This window comes from Phaethon lepturus, unplaced genomic scaffold, assembly GCF_000687285.1.
Source record: "Phaethon lepturus isolate BGI_N335 unplaced genomic scaffold, ASM68728v1 scaffold1382, whole genome shotgun sequence".
Lineage (NCBI taxonomy): Eukaryota > Metazoa > Chordata > Aves > Phaethontiformes > Phaethontidae > Phaethon > Phaethon lepturus.
This window is the reverse complement of record NW_010523864.1, coordinates 167,767-189,494: the sequence shown is the minus strand read 5'-3', so window position 1 is coordinate 189,494 and position 21,728 is coordinate 167,767. Positions and strand designations below refer to the sequence as shown.

The following is a 21,728-nucleotide window of genomic DNA, read 5'->3' as shown; positions in this document are numbered from 1 at the left end:
TAAGCATCACAATTTTGTGTCTTCTGACTCAGTATAAACAACTTCAACACATTCACTGTCTCGTGGGGTTACTGATATGTATTATAAATTAAAAATACAGGAGTTCAACACACAGCTTGAAACTAAAAGTCCATCTGATTCAGTAACATGTTATACAACAACTAATAGGGCATTCTAAATAAAAATAATAAGAAAAAGCATGTCAAGTGATTCTCCTATTAAACTCTCCCAGATCTAGCCTGTGGCTCAGGATTTCTTCGAGACAGAAGCTTTGTGCTCAGCAAGCATCCATGGAGGTTTTTTTCCATGACTAACTGATTTTTGAATATATGCAAACCTTTGGCACCCACAATCTCTTAAGCCAATGAATTCCAAAATTTAATTATGCATTGTGTGAAAAACTATTTGGAGGTCTTAAATACCTTACTTCATTTCATTTGATGCTTCTAATTCTAACACTGTGATTAAAAGTAAACACTGACTACACGTTTACCATCTCTAAACCAACTGTGGTATTATAGGTCCCCTATCATATTTTTCCCGCAGAACAGCAGACTCCTACTCTATTGACTCATTCCTCATACAAACGTCATTCCATCTCTTTGATCACATTTACCATCTTTCTCAGCACCTTTTGAGTTGAAACTGAAGAAACAGGTACCCAGGCAAGGTATACAACGGCACAATAGTGTTTTCTGGTTTATTCTGTATTCTTTTAACTTGATTAGCATTTTTGGCATCAGGACCATTTTTCCTTATGTGCATTACTTTGCATTCATCTGCATTGACTTTCATCTGCCACTTCACTGTCGAGTCAACTGTTGCGACTGGAATTCTTTTCCTGTAATTCTTCACACACAACCTTGATTTTTAGTGCCCTGACTAATTAGCAAACTCATCCACCTCCTTATCTTCCCCAATTTCCAAGATCAGCTTAATAACTTCGGTCCCAGCCCAGATCCCTGTGGGACTCAAATCGTAATTTCTCCATTCTGAAAGTCACATTTTATTCCTATCCTTTCACCAGTTTTTAAACTCACAAGATAAATTTCCTTCTTATTCAGGACAGTTTTGCTTGAGAGTTTTTGTCAAATGACCATAGGAAGCATTTATTAAAAATCCAAGTATACTGAATCTACACATCTCCCTTGATCAAATGCTCAGCATGCCTTTCAGGGAACTCCGATTTCTGAGACTTAATTTCCAAAGCCATGCTGACACCTCCCAATGCTTCACTGTAACAAATTTATCCTTGTACGCTGTAATTTTGCTTCTTAACATCCTTTCTACCAGACTTCCCAGTACCAAAGGTACATCCATTGATCTACAGCCTCTTCAACCCAAACACTTTTAAAGTATTTTTTAAAAATTAATGCAGCCTTCCCAAATTATACCACGAATAATGGAGGTTTTCTATTGTGCTTACTTAAAAAAAAAAACCACAACAGGAAAAATATTTGGGGATAATAAAAATACAGACCAAAACTATTTTAACCTTCTGTGTTCATACCAATTTCCGCTGTTATCTCATCAACGTCAATAAGACAATCTTGCTTTTAGGATCCAATAAACTCTGCTTTTACTTAAAGATTGGAAAATGTTCTATCACAGGCGGTAGAAATCCTTCTCAGAAATCGCTGGATATAAAACTGTGGGAACTGAAAACAGCTCAAGGGTTGATCCTAAGCACTACTGTAGAACTTCATACTAAGAATACACTCAGAGATATTTAGTTCACTGTTGCAGTGTAAAAAAAAAAAAAACCACACCAAACAAAAAAAACCCAGAAGAAAAAAAGTCTGGGAGGCGTGGTGTCAAACTTTTTTACAATATTCTTCCTTTCCTCTTTTTCCAATAGATGTCCACCAGAATTGTTCTGCAGAAGTACCTACTAAGACAGCTTGAAATATGTGCATCATTTACCTGATAGATCTTAAGGGAGAGCTTGCCATTATGAAATATCACCTACCTAAACTTGTGACTATTTTTAACACTTACAGTTTAGATTGCTATTTTTTGTGAAAATATCATTATCATCCTCATTAAGGCAGTTACACCCCCATGCCGAAGACAAAGCTTTCAGAGATTAATCTCAAAAACTTTAACATTGCACAGGAATAATTCTGAAGTCTTTTTCACGTATCCCAAAGCATAAAGGCTTGAAGCCTGAGTAAGGGTTCAGAGGAGACCCTAATTTTGTCATGCTGCTAGAAATAAATGTGCTTTTATTAATGAAACACTTGTACTTTTAATAACTCAAGCTAGATCTCACTTCTGGAGACAGATAAAATTAGTGAAATGACAAATTATCATACCCCTTACACATTTATGAAATAAGAGCTATTTTAAAACAAATTCAGAAGCAGGTATAAAGTGGGACTGATGAAATCCAAAATTGATTCAGAGGGTAGTATGCACTGCCACTGTTGTGAATCACAAAAAGAGATTTATTGCTTATGCATTTTTTAATATATAATCCCCAAAATGCTACATCAAGAACTGGTTCCTTGGGCTGAATTTTAAGAATACACCATCCAGGGCAGTGATGAAAATCTTTCAGAAAACAGATATGAGCAGGAAGATAGTTCAAATGGATTCAATTTGGCAATCTGTGGCAGGGGAAAGAGTTACAAATGAGGTTTAGCACTCCTTACAGATCAAAGGAGAAGAAAGTGAAGACTGAAAACAAAAGCTTAGCTTGTGCAGGAAAAACTTTTGAGGGACAGACTGACAGTGGAAGGGCAAAGCCCCTCAGGAACAGAGGGACCCAATGCCCCAGTCCCCTGCAATACAAGCTCCCTAATGTGCCCTGGGCATAAAAAAAGTATCATTTCATTGAAAAAAGGGGAGTTGCAGCAGTTGAGGATCTGCGATTATCCGTGTACGAACTTAACATCAACATTTCTGGGAAGCACAAACTGCTGCTTATAGGAGTGATGGTTGTCAGAGCTCTTTTAGCACCGGGCCTGCACTTTGTGGTCATATCTTTGCTGCACACTAGGATTCGAACCAGACACACACACACAATGAAAGAAAAGTGCTGTGTCAAGCCAAGTCAGGCATCTAAATCAAAATGCTGCTCGTAGAAAAAAAATCCTACCTACTCAATAGCCGATCAATAACATACTTTTTCTAGTTCGCAGCATTTTTTGGTTCTGGAAAATAAAAGAAATGCTCCAAATCTGAGGCAACATTTTGTTAACCACAACTGCAACATTCTTTTTACTGCCCTATTGCTCTGTACATATGAGCTAAGATTATTATGGGGGGGGAGTAGTGGTGTCAGGAAAAGTAGATGTTTTTAATGATTTAGGCTATCAGTTTAACAATACCCACACAGTCCTCTACCATATGACTGATTGTCAAACAAAATTCATACTGTTTTTTATATTAAAAAACTATGGAAATACAACATTAGATACTCAGCCTTAGTTATCATCAGCTGTATACACAAACTCCATTTGAATTCAAGATTGATCACTAACAGAGCAAGCTCCAAGTAACCGTAACCCTGTGCAGTGTGTATATCTTTAATTCAGATGTTAATAAAACACACTCTTTTTTACCAAACAAATCAAAGAACCAGACAACATTTTAGGAGGCAAGAACAGCGTCAATCCTATCTTTTTCTGTCACTTGAAACACATTCACATATATGCAAATAACTTTGGCAACTTTTAGAAATTTGGTGCTAGTAATTTTTTTTTAAAGAAAGTAGCAGTACACTTGTGTACAGTGGTCTATGGACCCATCAGCTGGGGTTGTATGGTTTTACTTGGTCTCTTTTAGGGGGTTTTCTGTTTAGACTTTCTAGCAGACCAAAGCACTATAAAGGATGAAATATGCCTTTATAGTTTAGAGCAAAGTATTTGTGTAGGAAAAAACTTTCAAAAGTTCTAGGAGATAGAAAGCCTATGACACATGTAACCTCTGCATTGTCTATGGATAGATTTTTTTTCTTAATATTGAATATGCATACAGTTCTACCTTTCAACTGATTTCAGGTATTCCTAATTGATGCTATAAACCTGCCCTTCCAGAAACAGTTAAGAGTGGAAAAAAATCTTTGGAAATGTTAATTCTGCGTTCCACAAAAGCAGATGGAGCATTAACTTCTCAAGCCTTAACAAATTTTTCCTCCCTCATATTCTAAACACACATATTTGCTTTTATTATATAGTCGTCCTTCTTCCAGCTTCACTATTCTTACTACAAGACACCTCTCCATTAATACTTACTGAGTTGTAGACATATCAATAATTAAGGGTCATATTCAGCAACAACACGAGCTTTTGGCACAGAGTTATTCTATAACAATTCAGGTGACTGACTACCTTTCTGGAATACCAGTCAAATGAAGGCAATAGCTACACTGATAGCATTTCCCTGTAAATACATCAAACATATATCAACAGTCAAAGCAGCTTCAAATATTGCACCCCATGCAAATATTTCTGGACAACGGACTTAGATCTGAACCTCGAGCTACTCCAGGGGGATTACTCAGGTTACCTCTGAAGACAGTGTGGAATGCAGAGCTAGCAAGCTATTCAGCTTCACAACATCAGCTGCCAAGCAGGTCTGCAGATCCCACTCTTCAAAATTTACAAGGATTGTAAATTTTTGCATCAGCCAAAATAAATTATAAAGCCATTTGTATCATTAGGTCTAGCTACCTACGACATCTCTCTTCCAACCTCTCCTATCACTGAGTGGAGCAATACCTCCTCATAACCACTGCACATTCTTGGTCAGCTTTATTCTGACTACTGATGGAGAGAGAGAACACCTTGCCCTACCATTTATTTAGTAAATAATAGTAAGGCAGATTTCTCTGTCCAACATCTCTCATCTTAAGAGTTAATTGCAGGAATATTATTTTTAGCAGATGCCAGGGATAGTACTGTGAATCAGACAACAATTTTGTTACGGTATTCTACATGGCATTAAGCGAACGTAGCAACATCTGTGCTACTAGCATTTGTTTCTATTATTTATGTAGCGCTGCGGACATGCCCAGTGTTCTGCAGACAAACTAAGACACGGCTCCTTTCCTGAGACAATTACAGTCTAAATCAAAGGGCAGTGAGCGAAGCCTTACAAACAGTGCTGTCAAATAATGGTTCTCAAAACAACACACTAAAAAAAAAAAAAAAAAAAAAGCAACTTGTGTTATAGTTTTGTGTCCTAAAAAGAGGACACAGATGCAACAGGTAGCATCTGACTGGAACTTTACTGTACAAACATCAGCAACTCAACAACGAATTTTAAACATACAGTCTAAAACATTACAGGATTAACAGTCTTTTACTATGGCCATTGAAGAACACTTTAGAACCAACATTCCAACTGCTTAATTGGAAAAATGATGTCTCTCTTATTTATATCTTTTCCTGCAATTATTCTAAAGCAAAAGTCTAAAAGCTACTATACTATTTGCAGTATCAGCGCAGGTAGACCCTAAGCACGCAAAGCCCAAGGGAAGAACTGCAAATACTGTTAAAAATTAGTTTTGCTGACCTTTTATGGTAGGGCAAGGAGGAAAGATAAAGAAAGGAAATGTCTAGAAGAACAAAGTTATTCCATGAAAAACAGAAATGAAAATGAAATGAATGAATGAAAAACAGAACTAATGAAGCCTGAAAGCCTGTGGAAGTATCTTTTGCCTCTTCGCCCTATCATCTTAGCTGTTGATTAAATAAATATGCCAGGAATTGATTGAACCTTCAGACTTCTCTGTCTTCCAAGTTTTTTCAGAAGTAGCCTGCAGGTTAAAAGTTACTAAAGAGCTTTTAAGAGTTACTAGAGGGTGTGAGGAACATGCGCAGAAGCAGCATGGGGAAGGGGGGGGGGTACATCCTTGTAAGCTTCATTTTCCTTGGAAACAAGGTTAAAAACAGCGACCCAGACATTTACACTTAGGAATGTACATACCTACCAATGTGGTCCCACCTTTGGTTATACGAGCTGTATTTAAACACTCTCTTTTCCATTCGATACTGAAAACAATGTAAGGGATGGAAATACCAAACACCAGTTCAGCTATGCAGTCATCGTAACTCTTCTTTATTGTCCTACTTTGCTGTGGTGTGTTTTTGTCATAGCCCCTCATTTTCTCCTCACCAGAGAGGCTGAAAATTGGGCTGAATTTAAAAAAGGTTGGAGTCAATATATTACTGTAAAAGTTCCCATAAAATATACTGAAAAGACAATAGGTGATTTTTTTCCACACCAGGCAGGAGACTTGCACAGCTCCTTGATAAAGGATGATGTGGATCCAACTCTCTGTGGGTACAAAGGAAGATGGGACAAAGTCCTCGAAGGGGAATACATCCAGGATGACATGGAAAATGCATCTGGCTCCCAAACCTTTAAAATAAGAAGTAGAGTCCAGGAGGGTACTAAGACAAAACCTCACAAATGCCTTTCCTTTTCTTATCCATTCCTAGGCATCCCCTGGTACTCACTGCTGGGGACAGGATGATGGTCCAGAAGAATTTGGCATGGGCAGCCATCCTTGGATTCTTAATCTGTATTTAAACAAAACGCTCAGCAGCAAAGATAGTGTTTCTAACAGACTTTGTAACCTTGAAACAGACTTGATATATAGTTCACTTTTTTTGTTACTGGAACTTTGAATCACATTAATTATTTACAGTGACATTTCTTATTAAAACCCCTGGGTTTCTTGGTATCTATGGTTCGTTTTGGGTGTTGCTTTCATTATCCTCATGGACTATGTGTCTAAGACACATCTTATGTAGTAATTGTAATATGTTTTATCCTTCAGAATAATCTTAAGCCCAATTTTACTCCTGTTTTATTAATGGGCATAAAATGTCATTTATACAGAAGGTGAATGCCAGAGTACTCAGCAGCAGAAATACGAAAATACCTTTCCTTTTCCTCATTTATCATCAAAGCTGAGGAAAGAAAAAAGAAATTTCAAAAATGCATAATCAATCATAAACTGACGTTCTATAAACCAATGAAGAAGTTTCAAAGCCAGGAAGCATGGCAGTAACCAGCAGATGGTGGACGGAACATAGGTACGTGGCTTTTAGTCTGAGAAGAAAAATGCAATCGTCCTGCAAAAACCTGTGACACAAGGCTATCGGCTGGAAATGTTCACAAAACTGTCAGTGCATAGTATGCCAAGTGCAAAACTCAAGGTAATTTTTCATTCTACATTAACTAATTGCTAGTTCTTTTTATCATATTTGACGCTTATATATTGACCCAAGACAGGATAACTGTTTCCCCCTGCCGTTCTACCTGGCTGACAGCTGGGTGTGACATCAAGGGAAAAAAATAAAGCAATCTTTTGGCATAGCACCACTTGTCACTGCTTCTAGGTAAGACAGACACTGGGGCTAGGCATCTTTTGTTTTAATGAAGTTCACCTTCTTCATTAAAACTTCCTTCAGGCTACATTACACTTCAAAAGTGACAATTTCACATCTGCGATAATTTAAATATAACATGCTCCTGCTACCAAAGAGAGCCCCAGCATGGCATACGTATGAATTTTCAGACAACAAATTCAAGTAATTTATAAACAAGTTTCAACCTAATGAGTCCTCCATATTGTAAAGCATTTTCGCTTTCTGAACTAAATACTGATGACAAGCTGGCATATCTAGCCATACACACACAGAGATACCCTGTTTCACCTGGCGCCTTTCCCACTGCTCTTACCAGCTTGTCTCAGTCCCAGCGCACAATTATTCCTTTAATTCAAGGTTTTGGCCTGCTCTAAACACAGCCTATAGTTCTGCATGCAGGATTGGTACGATGATTTTTGTTATACCCACAAAGTAGGAGATTGCTCCAATTCAGGTAACAATCTATACAGACCACCACAGTCAGGCCTGCTACATTCAAATCACTAGCTTGCTAAGATTAGCTGAGTACCCCCCCAAAAGCATTGAAAGTGTTACCATTCACTGCAGGCTAGTCTTTTTAAAGTATAAAAAATGAGTTAGCTGTCTTTCAATCTCATGTAATTAAAAGTGGTTAAATGACATTTTAAAATAATTTGGGCACCTGGTAGAAGGCAGTTTTCAGTACAGGCAAAATTGCCTTCTAGGAGGCTTTGGAAGCATGCCAAGTAAAGAATAAAAATGAAAAGACAAAAGATAAACTAGTTACAATACTTGGTGATGTAGCAAAACACACGTCAACAGGAGAGCAGGCGCTAGAGGATGCAGGGCTCTATGCAAGACTTAAAGACCAATGAATAATTAACTCTCTAACCAAAACCTCCTTTTTTTTTTTTTTTCCAAACTAAAAAGGTGTGTCTTCTAAAAATCTTTCTGCCAGTACATGTCCAGCATCCCACACCAAAATTCTGCATCTATTTACCAAGGGGTAGGAGCATTTGGGCATCCTGTTTGAGCTTGTAGGAGCCTAGTGAGATCTCCAACAATTATGAAGGCTGCTTATGCTGAAAGCAAACACTGGGTTTGGGGGGTCCAGTCATGCGATCTTGCTTTAGGATCTTGCCAAGTAATTCTTCCTCCATTAACTCTATGAGGAATAATTATTTTGCCTGAAATTAAATTTAATGACTAAACATTGCAAAGCTACCATATTTTCCAGAAATGGTATCCTGTACCGTTCCAATATTGTCCCTCAAACAATGTCAATGTAAATTAAACTCTCCCTATACATATACTTTATTTTTAACATAAATTAGTGTATTTAGCTCACATAAAATCATGCATAGTACCGAACAATATCCATAACATACATTACGTAGGATGCTAATAACATGTGATACTTAATCTCAACACCCACCCCATCCAGCACGTGGTGCTTTTCCTCCATTGGAGGGATTCCAAAACCTCAAATTTTAACGAAGGGCTGTTGAAGTAGGGAAAAATGTGGTTTGGAAGGAGTTCAGACACATCAATTCCACATACAGAACAGATTTATGACCTATATTAACAATGATCATGCCGTGTCACAGTTCCTCTGAAACACAAAGTTGTGGATCAGTCATTTAAAATCCATTATCATCCCCTAATGGTTGTCCAGTAATGTCTAATCTCAATCAATAGCCAGTAATGAACTACAGCCATTAATCCCATTTGCACGTGTGTACAAAGCATCATTTTTAAGCTGCCTATTCATATGCATATAGAGTTCAGTGAGTGCATAGAGATTTCACAGCCTGTGGAAAGTTCTGCACTGAATTTTGAACATTTCCCAAGCACCTGGAAGAATATATAACGCACGCTGTGTAATGATCTTGACAGTGAAGCCCGGGAAAACGCAGAGGACAGTGCACTAGCCCAGCGTTTGTATTTTGGGCAACTGATGATCTTACTGAGCCATGCCCTGGGGATGCAAACATAACCAAAAGCAGGGAATTAGTTCATGGAGACAGTCATCGATAACAATTTGAAGTCAGAGTGGAAGAGGAATGGAAATGCTGAACGTGAACAGAATCCTGAGACGGTACAAGAGAAAGCAGCATACCAAAAGATAATTTTCCATCCTTTCATACAAAGGCTTTTTATGAAAACTCACTCTCCATTCACCAAGCCATGCAATCTAACACCTGATTGCTCAAGAAAAGGGAAAACCAAAAAAAACCCAAAACCTCAAACCCAACAACTCTCAAAGCTGATCTAAAGTGTGGACACATAGACTGTAGCCTTCTTTCTTTCTGTTCCCCATTCATTTTACATACGCACTACTCAAATGTAAAGAATACAGTTACAACAAGCTGAGAACATGGTTCCACATCCATGTCCTTCAATGGTCAAACAAGTCCCAATGCTCATTCACAGTTAGTCAACTCCCCCTGCTACTTGTGCCACAGCAACAGTTTTGTACCTGAAGTGTTACCCAAATTACTGCAACAATACAGCCTGAGGAAAAATACATAATACAACAAATAAATGATAGTTGTACAATTCATACATGGAGTTTGTACTCAAGACAAATTTTCCTTCAACCATTAAACCTTATTGCATGCTAATGATGACTTTTGAAGTAATTCACAACTGAAAGCAGTAACGTGAGGTCCAGTCCTTGAAACAAGACTCATGCCAGAAAATCCCGAATCTCCATGAATTGATCCCAAAACACACTACCCAAGGGTTCGGGCATAAATCCCACATGGTTTACTAAAAAACCCAAATGTGTTAAATCTAGAGGAAACACATTACGAAATGCTGCAGATATACCATAGAACTAAATAGAATCCAGGACTAAAACAACCATATTTAAATCCTTGCAAGGACAAATCTTGTATATTTGAGCTAAAGTATCTAATTAAAGGTAATGCATCACCAACCAGTAAGCACTCATCATTCCAACATCTACTGAATTATACTGGTTAGATCATTTTTGGCAAGATGAAATAAATGAAGGACACTGACACTACTGTATGAAAGGGAAGGTCCTGACTTCAAACATGACAAACAAATCAAGTTTTTCCTCCATCTAGTTCAGAATGCTATTTTTCATCCCAGATAGGTCATTGTGACTAGAATGAGGTTTCACATTGCGTTCCTCAGACACACATTCCCATCTCTAGCATCATATGAGCAGAAAATTAGTCCTGCAGAAAAAAATTAAAATTAGTTTTCCTGGCAGTCGGGTTCTCCAAATGGGCTTACTGTGCACCAGAGCTGTCCAAGTCCAGGGACTGGAAGCGAGAGACTGAATACAGACCGAGGAGGAAAGCCTTGGGATCCTCCCCTTCCATAGCAGCTAGCCATAGCACTGGCACCAGCACAGCAAAAACCTGCAGCATCAGGCAACACAGGAATTTGAACCTCAAGCCAGAAATGTAACCAAACAAGTCAGCCATACTGATAAAAAAGCCCCGTCACCTTCTAAAATCTTTTTTTAAAATATCAAAGCGATATTTATATAAAACCATATATAAAAGCTTCCTACCTTGAAAAGAGACATTTCAGTGCAATTCAATTTTAAACACTCTAAATATTTGGGGTTTATTTCCAATTCAAATATCTTAGACATTGCCTCAATTGAATTGCCATTCTCTAGTCAACTCTAACACTAATGTTTGTGATTTTAACAGCTACACTTTAGGAAATACACATTTTAACAGTATAACAAACATGGATATCTTCTTAGCTACTCCACTGGAACCCTTGCAGCAGACTTTAGGGAAAAAACAATTGCCTTTATTGCACAGATGAAAACAATAATGAACCAAGAATGTTAAAGGCATCAAGATTATAATTGCAGACAAAGAAACATAACAAAAGAGATTCGATTACGAGAGATGTTTCAACGTCTATAACGACTCTGAATAGAATGAGAGTAACGTGTTCAGCAGAAACACAGGATCAGACCAGTGAAACTGAGACCAACTCAAGCAAGGAGGCAGCTAGCGCTTTATAATTCCAACTCCCCATCCTCAAAGAGGGATGCTGATGAAGCTAGAAGAAAACCTGAACTACTCAAAATCTGAAGCCACCAGAGTGAACAACATGTTTTTCTCACAACCTAAATAAATGAACTGATACGCAAAACCGAATTGCTTCTGGTCATTTCCAGGCAGCAGCTGTACCAGGAGCAGCAGAAACTGAACATCAGGGTGACATGTAGGAAAAGCAGCCCAAGAACTGTGTGATGAGCAGGCAAATTTCTGCGAAACCTTCACAGAACATATTCATGGCTTCACTGAAGCTGAACTAATAGGTTTAGAAGTATACCATTTTACTGGTACTCTATAAAGAGATTTCAACTGCATACTTCTCCTCCCTTTCTCTATCAAAGCAGTTATCATATAGAAATTATTTTCTTTCTTTCAAGTAAACACCAGAGCTAATTACTCACACAGCTGATCAGAAAGTTCTCTTAATTTCTAAGAGTCAAAACAATCCCATCAAAATATTACTGAATTTGAGTAACTGAATAAACTTTTGTCATAAAGAGAATGATTAAAATTGACACCTGTTTTGTGAAACCGATAATCACAATGCCTTTTCAACCAGTATGATTAGATTGGTTTAATGCTCTCAAGATTAAATATAGCTGTTTTCACGTCTAAAATTCAGATAATGAGAAAGTGTACACAAGGCAATCATTTAAGAATAATGAGATTATTTCTATGTAAGCAAAGCATTCAGTACATTTGAAAACTATTTACCTTATCGAAAAAGCATAAAATTTAAATTACATATTATAAAGATAAGATAGCTAAATAATAATTTAAACAATACTACACAAACACTAGCTATCTTTTTATTCCCATTAGGAGTTCAACTGCATCCAAGGCAAATAGTTCATACTGTGGGTATGAAGATTGAGGCTTTTTTGAAAGAGTCTTTAGAGACATTTAATGTTTGTGATGGAGGGGCAACAAATAAATCAGTAAAAATGGCATTAGTTTATCAAAAAAAAAAAGGAAAAAAAGATAGCAAATGAACAAGGTAAAGATGATACCAAAAAACCCCATAGAAGCCCTGGAAGAACTCCCTAAGAAAATCTGAGTTTGAATTAGATTGTTTGATTTGACCAAAAAGGAGTCCACTTTTATCATATTAAAACTGTTTCAAAAACAAAACTAGAGTGTTGACATACCAATCCTTTGGCACCCCCCTCACTTTCTCAGGGAAGATTCTTTGAAAAATTGTGGCCAAGGATTCAATTATCATTTGAGAGAATGTAACTATGTGTGTAAGACTGGCCAGACTCTTAATATCTAAGAAGAAAAAAAAAAATCTTGTTAATTATATATTTACTACATAGAAAAGTATAAAAATATCATCCAGTATAATAAACTACATAATTAAAAATGATAAGCAAAACCAAGGGTCATTGCTTTGTGAGGGAAACATAATCCTTCCTCAAACATATAGCTGTATGACGTAACAACTTGCTTCAGTAGACAGTTACAGAAATGAGGGTTTCGTGTTATCACAGTTTCCGTTTGTCAAGCTGCTGACATTTCTGGCCAGTGACCCATGGGCTGAGTCCTTCCCTCTGGCCCCTCATCTCCTCCCCAGAGTAAACCAGCTGTGGGGCTTCACTTGGCACCAGCAGCTGTGACTGCTGGAGCTGCGCGAGCCGGCGGGATGTGCAGCTTCTGCTGTTCCATCTGGCTAAGGGGGTGGTGGGGACCGAGCATCTTCCAGCAAGCGCAGAGACCTGGTCAGGGGTTGAGGTCACTGATGTTTCTCTGGGGATTTCTCTAGATGTTTCATAAGTCTGAGTAACATCCCTTTGAAGAAGATTGCCTCCAACTCTTTTCTTTGCCCTCTTACATACACTTTAACTGTCTTTCCTAGCATAGTCTTTGCTTTCACTGAATGCAAACTGCCACTCAGATAGCCTTAACTCTGCGGAAACTCAGGAAAAACATGTAATTTGGTAGCTTGCTTGGAAGCAGGTGTATGTTCATATAAATGCCCAGTGAAACAGGATTTACAGTTCAGAAGCCACATTCCTTTCTCCCTCCACCAAGACGAAGAGAAATAAAGTTTCTCACTATGTATTCACACAACAGAAAACTAACATACAAGAGACAGAAAACATACAAACAAATGAAGAAGCCAACTACACTTTTCACAGTTTACAACTGCAACTCCTTAGTAATACACAGAAACAAAAAAGAGAAGAAACAGTTGCTGTAAGCATCCTATCATAAATTTCTAAAATGCAAGAGACATTACTTTGTTTCAGTTAAAATAATGCCTTAAAGGCTACACCAAAGCACTTAAAACACCGCAATCAGACTCCAGGCACCTTTTAACCAGCTCCCCCTGTACAAGGGCGTTGTAAAAATCTGAGCCATGCATGCTAGCCAACAGAAAATACCTGACAAGGCAATCAACAAAATGGCTGTGATATAAAATCTTTGGTCTTGAAAATAGGATGTCATGGTTTATCTTGAATATTGGAAAGGTTCCCCACTATTTAGTAGTTTTACACAAAAACTTCATTAGGTTTTCAATCACTGGTTTTGAAATTCAGTAAGTGTGTAAAGCCACCCATGAAACTAACTACAGAGCAGTTTCATCGAAGGGCAGCATTTAATTGCAATATATTTTCTTCCCATAATTATTTCAAATATACATATGAATTACTCAATAGGAGGACTGCTTCTTCTGTCAGCTAGTTTCCTCCTTTTCTCTCTCCAACTGTTATCAGCATTTCTCTCTCCTGCTGTTTGCTGAATTATTGTAATGGAGATACTATTAGTGAATCACTCTAACTTTGAGCAGTCAATATTTCCACCAACTAAGAAATAGAAGGCAAGGGTAGTTTTCCATTACTGCATGGTCATTCTGGATGAAAAGTGAAGCCTATTCAGTGACTGAATGGAACTGACACTATGGAACTGCAGACTGTTTGCTTTTTAAAATCAATTCAATGAAATACTCTTAAGGTTCCTGATATAAAAGGAAGAAGCTGCATTTTGCATTTTGTCCTGCAAAGTATTTCCAGTTTAGAATAGCTTTGATGGACAGCTCTGGTAACTGAGGGATATATTTAAAAAGAGAAAAAGTGGTGCAAAGGCCAAACAAATTTCTACAACTAAAGCAGCTGTGACTGAACTGCAAAATGTATGCAATAGTAAATTTTTCCCCCCCCTCCCTTTTGGTATGGAAAACTACTTCTTTAAAGCACAGGTAACATCCTTGCAGAACACTAACAGTCTAATTATTACTGTTTCTGAAGTCAAACATTACAGATGGCCATGGTCTGCCGATACAACCACCTCAAAGACAGATCAGGAGGACTAGTGCAAAGGAGACACCTGGAGATTCGTCAACCAAGAAAATCTCCAGAAGTCTGGACATCTGCTGGGTACCCTGGACTGCACAATAAAGAGCTCCTCAGCACGGCAGGAGTAGCAGAAAAAAAGAAGGCAACTTCTGCACAACAAAACAGGATCTAAATGTGTAGCAAAGTTACAAATATTATCATTCCGTATTTTCCAAAAGCACACTGCAGAACTGATCTCTCTAAAGAAAAATAATGAGATACATACATTGCTTTTCCTTAAAATACTGAGAGTTAACACAGCCCTTTGAAATTATATAAAACATATTACATTTATATATGTATCGCCCTCTCTCCATCCCCAAAACTCACAGAGAATAACCAACAGTTACACATGCCAGAAGAGATTAGTATGGGTAGAAACATTTGGCTTGTGGGAGTGGGTGGAAGGGGAAAAATTTTAATCAAATCCATTACCTGGTTATTGATTTCTCTTTGCCAGACTGATCCTGTAGAATACTTATAAAGCCTTTGACATTGAGACGTTTGGCCAAAGATATTGGATTAGACTAAGCAAAGCTGAGCTTCTCATGTAATCTCTCATATTTCATTTATATGTGATTTATTCCTTTGTCCAGCAGAGGCTTTTTATTGATAAAAATAATGAGATTGAGACTCCCAAAGGAAATCTAATGCCCACCCAAACATGTTTGTGAAGGAAAAACAGTAGGCTCAGTAGGCCTGAGAGAGAAAGATGTTATGTGAAGACTGTTGCCTTGCACGAAAAGTATGAAGTTTGCCACAGATTTTGAAATAAACAAAACTACTTTCAAAATCAAAATTTTGCTATACTTGAAAACACCAAGTACACGGTTAATACTATACACCGTCAAAGCAACTAAAAGCCTTCTGCAATAGTATTTTCTTTGCAGAATAAATGAATGCAACTTTTTTTTACTTCCTCTATTAGCTCAGTTTGATAAAACATCTTAACAAATGTCTGGTCTGCTGAATATGATGTGTTACATAAAGCCAGTTAGATGACGGAAAATTAATCGCACCAGTCAAAAGAAGTTTCTAACCACTGTCAAATTTAATATGTAATCTGGTAACTAAAGGCTTTGTTGAACTACATGAGAATCCAAGATCTCTAAGAAATTAAATCATTATGCCTTTGTAATACAAATGCTGTTCAAAAGTCCTAAGTAAAATGTATCGGACTATCCTGCATTTCTTTAGTATCTATCAACAGTAATAAAAGGATAAATAAAAAACATCTGTTTCTGCAGTGAACCCCAAATTAGGTTTTAAAGCCTCTATTTGAATGCACAAATCAAAATAATTCTATTCCACTGATAGCCAACAGAGACCTTTGTGATTAACATAAGTCTTACAACTCTGTCCTACGTTAAGGCTTAGAGCAGAGTTAGTGGCTTTTAAGTCTCAGACTTGTTTAATGTATAATGTAGAAATCAGCATTTATGACTCAAAAACTAGCAGAAAGATTCTTCTGAAGATCGCTGTTTATGGACAGTGATCTCTGATATTAACAGCAATATCCGAGATCCTTTCATCAAGAGGACCATACGTCTGGTTGGCTCAGTGACCAGACAGAAAGGGTAAATGCTGGCATTTTAATTCCTCCTCCTCCCTGGCTCTCTTCGATTTAGACAGCGTCTTGCCTGAGCAGTCTAACTTTTTGTTTGAACACAGCACTTCTCTTATCAATGACCCCAGTGAAACCCCCTGGGCCAGTGATGTCCCTTCTTCCCCCATGTGTATCTACAGGCCACGAGCCATGAGTGTTGTTACCTTCAAAGGCTAGTTTTGCATTATTTGAGCTCCTTACTCTCAGGCTGAAAATTACAATTAATGGTACTCCATACTTTAAAGAGCTCATGAAACCACCTCAGGCTTTTTCCAGAGCTTCTGTATACAGAAACCTCTGTTGTCCATAATGAATCCAGCAGTTCCCTGAGTGGGCAGAACACATCTCTGGGATGTGTGGCACTTGCTGCACATCTGCAGGCACCTAGGCAGCACAAGCTCAGCACTCCTGACTCTTCTGGAAGGCGATGACAAACTGGAAGCGCATTGCAGAGCGATACAGTGCCTATGCAGTGAATTATCTGGAAGGCCCAGGGCCTGCGTAGACAAGTTTGGCATTGGGCTGTAATCCCGTGAAAACACACAATTCTTAATCTGGAGCACAACAAACAGGAGGGTACCTAAGCACATCACAGCTGATACTTTTCCATCATGGAATCTGAAAGGGTCCCTCATGGAGACAAATTCTCAGTCTGTTCTTTCTCCTCAAAGAACTTCCTTTGGTCCTGAGTGGGTTAACATGTACAGTCTTACCTTAGTGTGACTGTTGACCCAGTCTGGGCAGCGGCTCTAAGGGATGGGTGGTAACAAAAACCAACACTTTAAAATCACCGACTCCAAATCCTTTTTCCCGTTGGCAGATTTTTTGAAGAGCCCCAAAAGTGTATGTGGAGATCTCTAATTAGAAAGAGCCTCCAGTAGCATAGTTAAATCACACAACTTAATGTTAAATTACAGCTTACACACAGACAAATGCTGCTGTATTTAACTAAAACTAACAAACCTTAGCTTGTAGCAACATTTTGCTGATCCTGGAATCGTAACTTAAGCAGTAACTGTTTGATCTGGAAGTCCCCCTAGTTTCACCAAATAACTGTCGCATCAATACTTGAAAGTCAGTACATTAAGCAAAATGGCATAATAGATAATTCCTGTTTCTTCACATAGAAATAAATACAAATCTAAGACTGGCATTAGGAATTATTAGAGTATGAGGAGGAATATATTTGATGTCAGTAGAATTTTTTAAATTATCCTGTTATTGTGACTAAAGAACCTAGTCACTCAATATGTCATCAAATGCTTTTCATTTGCTGAGGCTTCCATGGGCCATGTACAGTTTTAGTTATTTTAAAAATATTATTTGCAATATGTAACCAAACGGAAAGCAGCCATTTATTTTTAGTGTCAGATTGTCTGTTTGACTCCCTTCATAGCCCATAGATGTTTGTCAACACAGAGTGATATATGAGAATATTGTACTTGGCAAGAAGACTGGTGTGGGTCGACACATCAGCATCTACCAGTAATGTGATCCTTCTCACCAGTTCAGTCCATACGGAGCCAAGAGCTGTAGAGGTGGGGGACAAAAAAGGAAGCATGCTCCCTGCTTGTAATTCACCTTGATAATCAAAGAACTGTGGTTTCTTGAACTACAATACCATGGCCTCTGTGAAATTCTGACATTGTAAATGTACCTGCCAAGCTGTCAAGTCTGATTTTTGCTCCTCAACGTTTCCCTCCTTCTCCAAGCACAAGTCCTCTGAGACATTGTGAGCAATGAGCAGTGTCAGCTTCTGAACAACTGATCACGGCTGCCTTGGAATCCGGCCTGCCTCTCCTTTCTGTGAATGCCTTCCCTCCTGAATTTTGCCCCTCTTTCCCATCACTCCTTCAGAGGTTTCTGCGCTCCCTCCATTCATGGGTTACCTTTCTGCTGGGCTTTATGGTCAATCCTTTCCTTTTTCACATTGAAATTCACCTCTAGATAGTTTCTTCACCAGCCCAAATGACAAAATTATTAAAAAAAAAATTAAATCATGTTCAAAATAAAGTCAGGGACTTACCTGAGCAAGAATTCATTTCAGTTTCTCAGTTTATTCTGATTTCCCTTCTGCCTCGGAATTTATTTTTTTAAGCCTAAAAAGTTTTTGTACAGTGAGGAAATCACTTCCACTGACAGAGTCTTACTTCCACAATTTCATGTTTATCAATCACCACTCCTTAAAAATTCAAGAAAATACCACTAACCTGGCCCCTTTCATTCAGGATTGTCAGCAACATTTTGGACTGAGACTCGAGGGGCCACCACGGTGCTCAGTCACCCACAGCACTGCAGATTTTAAGCCTGGAAGAGGTTAAGAGCATCCAAGTGGATTTTCCAAATTGTATCCTGTGGTCCCCATCTCGAGCCTTAAACTTCCGCTAGAGACAAGGCACAGCTACAGTCCAAAGCAGACTTAACTGCTTTTGGCTGCTTATGTGTTGGCCAACATAAATTTAGCAGTGATTTTGTGCTGCTCAGCTTTACGCAGCTGGAAGAGACCAGAGACACTCTTTAGAGAGAGGTGCTTAGGGATTTCTGCACACCAAGCGTTGATAAATGTTTCATTGCTGACTATCCATAACCCCCCAGTCACACAGGGACATCAAAATCACTGCCCTCCCATAGCCTGCTCTCATGCGCTACAGAATTCCCCTAACAGTTTCTTGTGAATTCAAGCCCACCTGGAGTTGCTCTTCCCTCCCTAGCCCATTCAACCACTGTCCAAGTCTTCACATCCATCCTCAACATATTTTGCTAATTCCTTCTGCACCCTCTCTCTACAAGGTTGTCTTTCTCATCTATCCATACACAGATTTTCATCAGGGTGACATCACCTCCTTCAGCTTTGAGATTCACAACCTAGAGTTCTTTCAGAATATGGATTGTTCTTTTAGCCAAAGACCTCACGCATCCCCTTACCAGCCCTTTTTTCTAGAATATCAGACAACTACCACCTTTATTTTCAGGATGTTTGATGCACGAATGTACTTATCCTTTTTTTTTTTTTTTCCCCTACTTACTAAGGAGACAATACCCACCCTCAGTTTTCCAATAGCAACAGAACCTAAAGAAAATCCACACAGGTCAAGATAATGGCTGTGTTATTTTTTGGTATAATAAACAAATTGATAACAGTTTTGATTTCTCTCCTCAGAAACTGTGATAGTTCAAATAGCAGCAGAAAGAATACATGCAATTCAGCTTCTGTCTCAGGTGAACAGGACGTTACAAAGGAATTGACAATTTGACAATTTTCAGTGTAAGTTTTAAATAGTTGTTTTAAGAACCTACACTTCGTACTTCTTTTTAATTCAGAAAATCATTGCATTCCACAGACTCAAACAATGTCTGCATGAAAAGGGCTACAACCATTTTAGAATAGTTGACTTGATTAATATTTATGAATATACTAAGGACATTACGTATTGTACCAGCACACACGCGGAGCAGAAATACAATATTTTACTGTTCACTGGGATTTTATCAGACATCAACAAACACCTCTGCTATGCTGCACAGCTTGGTTCTTTAGCCACCCAGGAAGGTTAGTAATAAAGATAAATAAATCTATTAAATGCCCTGAAATATCTTAGTGTAATTAGAGTATGGTTCTTAAAGGTGCAGCATTAGCATCGTCAGCTTATTCTGGAAACTGGCGGAAGATGCAGATTTTTGTTTGCTATTCTACACATCCGGGCCACCTGATATCCACAGGTAACACCACTCAGCTCTTCTCCATCTATCCAGACTTTAACAGGAAGCCTGTGTGGATGGCTAAATTTGTCAACAGTGACAGGAACTTGCAACAGCTAATTCATCTGCAAAGTATTATTCAACCAAACTGGAGTAAAAATAGTGTTTGTGTTTGAAGTTTGACCAGTTGTCACCTGAGCTTCAAAAAGGAAGCCCTGTTCTCCCTCCTTCCAGCTGCTGTACTCCGTAGATGACGGGACCTGTTTGAAGTTTTACTTTTATTTAAAAAGCTTAAGGCAAAATTCTACTCTCAGATCTGCAGAAAGCATCACAACAGAGATGTTCTGCTCTCCTCACATGCACTGAGCTAATCTGCTCCCCTTCATCTATTGTCCTGGCAGACACTGCCACACAAGGAGAACACATGGGGGACTAAGACCCTTTGGACAGACCAAAGTGCACTGAGTGCGATGCAAAAAATTATACACCACCAGACTCTGGAGCTTCAGCAAACCACATACTCCCACCTCACTCTACTTTGCTCAGATGTGAAGGAGATGTGTTTTTAAGCAAGTAACATCATGGAATGAAGCACACAGTCAGGGGGAAAATGAGACTCCTCCATCCCCTCCATCCAATAACTCTTCAGAGAAAACTCAGTGACCTTTACCCCTAAGACTCAATGGCCTTTTGATACTTAAGGATATTATTGTACTTGAGTACTGGGAAAAACTCAAATGACAATCTTCATCACTATTATGTATTAACCAGCGGGCAAGGTCCAGAGCCTAAAACATACCTTTACCCTTTTACTGTATACGGGTAAGTTCCTACTACCAACCCACATTCTCTCATTGCTCTTGGAGACACCCTGACGATATATAAACCCAACAGCACTTTTAGCTTGAAGATTACAGATCTTCACAGCTACCAACAAGACTTGCAACTTTACCCCTATTTGCACAGTGGTGGCACAAGGACCACCATAAGAAAGACCCTTGTTCAAGTAACAGTACACTGTGAACATGTGAAAATGGATTTCAGGATTTTAAGTCATTTGTATGTGCAGAAGCACCAGTTACATTCACATCATAGCTCTAGATTTGTTTCTTCTCAAATTATTAGCACCCTCAGTGTCAGTGTGTGGATTATTCTGATGCTGTCCAAAGATGGCTTGAAAGTGGACTTGGGTATGTGACTGTGCATGCGCGAGCGTCCTCTGGCTGCAACATTTCTCAGACCAGAGATGGAGATTGTTCTAAACTTGATTTTACAGGTGGAGAGAAGAAACCTAGAGCAGAAATGACCTAATGGAGGACAAAAAAGAAAGAATGTAGAAGTGTGGGACTTCTACCCAGATTTCTAGATCACAATTCAATAGCCCAATGCCACAAAAATATTTTTCTTTTTAATTTTCGGATAAGCATAATTTTAAATGTTTAAAACAGGAACAAAACTAGAGGCCATCTACATTTCATTCCAGAAAAATTCTATGAGAACTTCCAATTTTTATTTAATTGTTTTTACTTCTGGAACACCTGATACATAGAAGACCCCTACTTAAAAAAAAGAAAAAAGTATGATTAATGTATTCTGTTGCATTATATGTATTTTATCCAGTAAAGGAAGACAATATTTTAACAGTGCTGCTTTTGAATCACTCCAG

At 38.3% G+C, this 21,728-nt stretch overlaps 1 protein-coding gene across 1 annotated transcript in view; it reads right to left on the bottom strand.

Moving 5' to 3' along the window:
- LOC104617020 (sperm-associated antigen 16 protein-like) overlaps positions 1–21,728 on the bottom strand; it is a gene marked incomplete at both ends in the record, with an annotated part of 347,595 nt that overhangs the window by 184,709 nt on the left and 141,158 nt on the right. The window lies entirely within an intron of this gene.